Below are 5,465 nucleotides of genomic sequence, written 5' to 3'. Positions count from 1 at the left end.
ACTATAGAAGGAAATAAAGAAGAAAAATATGACTAGTGATTGTTAAACCATGATACGAAACAGGCATTCATACTAACAGCAATTCAAGTTTAGGATGTGACCCAAGCTCAGAAATAAGGTTTTTTGAGTACTTTCTATACTATTGGGAGAGATGCATCAGATCTCTGGGCACTGTCCATGCCTATGGCAGTATAGCATAAGACCTGTTAAGAGCCAGTAGCTATAGGTACCAGAGAGAAAATTTGTGAGCACCCACAATAGGTACTTGGNTTCCCATTTGCAAGGGGCTCTGGAACCAACTCAGACTTAATTACTGGCAGCTGAATTATAGGTACCTCTTTTGAAACTGTGGGAAGAACACAGCCAATGAAGGACTAATGAATCAGTAATGTTGTGGGAGTGGGAGGAATCTCCCACTGTAACTACACCTGCATGAATGGAGGAGAAAACACATAGAAGATAGAAAGTACAGAGGACTAAGTGGCCATCTGTAGGTCTGTTCTAAGCAGGTANCTTCTCTGTGACATCTCTGTGTCTGTGTGGGATCACAATCATGTCTCCATCACCTACATCAATTGGACAGTGGATCTTTCTATATTTACTTTANGCTTTATGATAGAGTTAATGTCAGCACACAAGTCCCAGTGCCTGAATGGATAAATCTTTCCCCTAATGAGGCAGGGTACATTTATAGATTGGTCTGCAGATCTGTAGANAGACAAGGATTCAGACCCTATCCCTTTCTTATTTTTATTTCTTCCATACTAGCAAAATCACCACAATTCCCACCACCAAAGTTCCAAGAAACAGGCTGATGAGAATCGCTATGATGGGGATGGTTTGTGGAAGCTTTGGGGAGAGAAAGGAAGAGTGAGGAGTCTGACCATAGCTCTCAGTCCTGATTCTGCTTTGATTCTTCAAAGAGCTCACAATTTTCCCAAGAGCAAAGTGTTTGCTCACACCCACTCCTTACCCCATTTCAGAGTGAGAGGCTCAGGTAACCCTTCATGGTGCACAAAACAAGTGTATCTCAACACTCCTTCAGAAGAAACAACCACAGCTGCCCACTTCTGGAAGGTTCCATCCCCTGCAGGCCTGGTGGCTGGCAGCTCCATGTCCTGAGTGTGGTGGTTCCCATCCCTCTTTCAGGTCAGGGTGATATCAGCTGGGTATAATCCCAGGACACAGCACCTCAGGGTGACATTCCCTTCAGATCTTACATGGTGGGTCTCATGTGTCCAAGGGCATCTGAGGGGAACAATTGAAAAATTCAGGTATTTTTGCACTCCTCCTGGGGCCTGAGCAGTCCTCATGTGACCATCACTAGAAAGGATTGGAGACTTGCATGAGGTAGGGAGCAGAGTCAACATAGAAGCCTACACTCAGGATCTGGATGGTCTATTCTTTGGAATACTTTACAATAACCATGAGCCAATGAATTCGACCACCTGTGGCCACACTCAAACCAGGTCTATCCTGAAAGGCAGGCTGGGGCTGTAAGGGAAAAGACAGCGAGAAAGGAAATGTGGCTAAGACAAAAGTGTTCTGATCAAAGCCCAAAAGTTTAATAAAGTTCAGAGTTTATAAAGAGGGGAAAATTCCATCCCCCACCACCCACTTATTGGGGCCTCTTGTACAGGTGAGTACCTGTAGGCAGATCTTGAGAATGTTGTCTCAGGAATATCTAAAAGCCTTCTCAGCACGCAGTGTTGACTGCTTTGAAAGGTGACTGCTTTGAAGAACAATGACAGGTGCAAATAATAGAGCCGGCTTGGCAGGTAGGAAGGGACCACCCCAGGGGGTCCTGTGCTAGTGGCAGTTAGATCTGAACCAGTCTGCTTCAAGGCTGAAGGGAGGCAACAATTCCTCCCTAAATAAATAATAAAAATTTGCTGGACTGGCACAAAATATATTTATGATCCATCGTCCTGCCTAGAAATTATGGTGGCTCGTGGCTGTGCCTGTTTTAGGTCTCAGATTTTCCTGATCTATTCTTATCTGTCAAGGAGCGTACATGCAGCTTGTTTGTGATTATTTTGAACAAACATGGCTCTGTAGACTATTAATAAAACACGGCCTCTTGGCATATACCTCTGTCTTAGATTGATATAGTTCTGAAATCTAGTTGCCCATCATTGACTATCTGGCCCTCATCGCACACCTTATTCCTGAATCCATACCAAAGCCACAATATATACTCGATGTTTTTTTCATATCGAAGAATTTCTGCCACTGCTCTTTGTTGAAGGTGAAGCTGAATGCTGGCTGCAGACTGGCTGTAGGGTGTAGCTGACCTGCTTGAAACACAAAGCCAAAACAGTTGTAAAGCAAGGAGATAAAGGTTTCTTAGAGGAAGCACTGGTACCCTATTCAGTTGCAAATTAGCAATGATCAAGCTCAAACTTTGCCTCTAGGTGTAAAGGAGGTGGCTTTGAGAATCCACAGAAAAGCTGTTTCATATGTAAATAGGCTAAGCTCCAAGTTAATTCTGCTAGTTAATAAAGATTTTTTAGCTATCTTCATTAGGAATCTCTAATATTGGAATTATTACTAGACCAGTCCAAGATTGAGTTTTGAGTAAGTAACTGGGTCACATTGAGGGAAAGAAAAGAATCATTATAACTCCTCCTTATGACTAATATTTTAAAGTCAGATTTCACTGTCTCTAATGTTTTTTTGTCCCATAAGGTTAAAAAGCTTGAAGCAAGGCAGCTTAGCTGGCCCAATCTGGGACAAAGGTAAGCAAGCAAAGGAGGGTCAAAAACATATATCCAAATCAGCTTTCATGTCACCAGTCCGGGCACTCAGCGAACTCACAGGTCAGTTTGTCATACAAACCTTTCTGGAAGTTGTCATGCTTCTGCAGCATTCTGTGGAGAAAACACAAGCTTTCCCTCTTCCCCATTAGGGTAGCTGTTCAGGATCAAGCCATATGCCAATAAGTAGATCCTTTTTATGTCACCTAAACATGTGTATGTCTAGTTTTAAGATACTATAAGGCATTTCGTAAGTTCTTTGACATCCAAATTTTAAAATTTTTAAAATAAAAATGAGATTTAAATAATGTGCACAGAGATAATTCCTCCCTTTCTTTGTTAAAAAGATAAAGTTTTTAAAGTTCCACAATACCTTGTCTTTGAGAATTATAAAAGGTCTCAGTAACATGGGTAACATTAAATTCTTGAAAAAACATCTCAAATACTTGACTGTTATAGCCAGTTCCAATATCTGTTTTAATCTAATTTGGAGCACCAAGTATATAAAGAATTTTTTAACATAGGCAATGGCTAACTTACACTTTTAGTTGTTTTTCTTATAGAGCAGAAAGTCTGAAAAGGTATCATTAGTCACATGTGCATATTTTATTTATTTATTAATTAGAAATGAGTATCCTTTTGCAGTAATTGATTAAGTCCTCAAGAATTAACACCATTATGTGGAAATAGTAGAAGCTGAGGACACTAAGAACAAATTTTTACAATTTGACATGCACATTCTCTGAAAATACCAAAATATTATCTTAAGCCATTACTATTTTTATGATGTAAAGACTGACATTATATGGCCAATTATTCTTGTGTAAGGTCTAAAATCTGCCCAGGATATAAATTTAGCATGGCATTGCCTTAGGAGGTCTTGTCCAGGCAAGCTACGACTGTTAGCACTAGGACACTCCAAGGCCTGGCCCAACCATGTGACACTAGACCTGCATTGCCAGGACAACGACCCTCAATCCCACAACTCACCTGGCTCAGTCCCCACCCTCATTGGTGTGATGTCATTCTCCGTATTAATTAGGGGATCACCCCCTCCTCGCTCTCTTCTCCTCCTCTCTTCACCCCGCTCTCTTCTCTTCTTCTCTTCCCCCTTTCCCCTTTTCTCCTTCTCTTTCTCTCTCTCTTCTCTACTCTTCTACCCGCTTTGCCGCTCCCCATCCCTGCTTAATAAACCTCTCACGTGGAATCACCTGGGCGTGGTCTGCTGTTTGGTTTATCAGCTCAAATCATATATAATAATATTGCTTAATAATGCTAATTCACATAAACGACAATTTCTTAAATGTCCAAAGATAAGTCTTTTAAAAAGAACAGCTTTTTTTTATGAGTTGTATATGCATAAACAATTGTAAATTTGCAACAAATTTGAGAATTTATAGTATCTGAGGGATGAACAATTTTTAAGCAATTTTAAGCTCTGAGATATATATTGACTATTAATATACAAATTAAAGCTTGATTATTTAACATTATAAAACACCATCTACAGCACACAATTTTAATCATCTGTGCTGAAGCAGGAGGAAACTCGAAAGAATAAACATGTGATCCAATTCCAATATACTTTTCTCCCATAAAAAGCTGCTTTTAAATACAGTAATTGGGATGCATGTATGCATGAACTCATAAAAGATAACATATGCATGCATAAAATCAATTTTTATCTTTAGGATGATTATTAATTTATCTAAAAATGATGGTATGCAGTAGGCCAAATATCAGTATTCTACAATAACCAATTTGATTGCTGTTTGGATCAAGGAATTCTTAATTTTTAATTAGTACCACAGTACCCTTAAAATAGGATGTTTAAAGTTTACTTGGAGATGAAAAATGATTTTACATTACTGTTTTCTCTTGCCAAACAATTGCTGTGGGCACAACTAATAATCATAACTAAAATAAGCAGCTAGTATTTGGTTACTATAGTATAATTGATAACAATTATAAAAGCTTCCTTTATTTTCTGCAAAGCCTTCTGTGTTTTACCAATCAATTTGTGTCTCTTGAGATAACATTCAAAGGTTTAAATCACTTTAAGGCCTTACAGTAAGGCCTTAGCCAATTAACATCTCTTGGAAACTATGGAAAATAAAAATTTTGAAGCAAATCAATTTTTCGCTCTTAAATTTTCTATATCACAATTTTCTAGTATAACTAAAACCTTAAATATTAAAAAGATATGGCCTCTGAATCTTATGGGGAAAACTACTCCCCAGAACTTTCAAGCTCATTGTGTGAGAGCAAAGATTTGAAGTAAACTTCCATTTAGAGGCTTTAGCTAATACTTGCCACACTGAAAGATTCAACTCTTAGCTTCTTGTATTGAAGCAGAGACAATAAAAATCATTCTTTCATAATGTAAGCTGTATAAGCCATACCTAGAGGCAAAATTTTCCAGTGATCACCAGTTTACCAGAAGAAAACCCTTTACAATTATCAACAAAAAACACACTCTTTAATAAATTTATATGAAGTAGGCAACCCAGATTGTAATGTCTTTATGATTGACCTTTTATAAATGTTGAATTCAAACTTTATTTAGAACAACATTTGGATAAATCTGTAACAATGTTTTTTTTTCAGCTAAAAAGAGATTTCTGAAGGCAAGAAATTCCCTAGGCACTGTTTGCAAAACAAAAGAAAACCACACAAGCTTTTCAGAGGCTGCTCTGAGCTTTGCATTAA

At 38.3% G+C, this 5,465-nt stretch overlaps 1 pseudogene; it reads right to left on the bottom strand.

Annotated features, from left to right (window-relative positions):
* Nucleotides 1-750: 750 nt before the first annotated feature.
* The window catches only part of LOC110336012, a 9,908-nt pseudogene continuing 5,193 nt past the window's right edge, over nucleotides 751-5,465 (bottom strand).

The sequence above is a fragment of the Mus pahari genome, chromosome 18 (genome assembly GCF_900095145.1).
Source record: "Mus pahari chromosome 18, PAHARI_EIJ_v1.1, whole genome shotgun sequence".
NCBI lineage: Eukaryota > Metazoa > Chordata > Mammalia > Rodentia > Muridae > Mus > Mus pahari.
The sequence above is the reverse complement of the archived record's forward strand: the minus strand, read 5'-3'. Positions and strand labels throughout refer to the sequence as shown.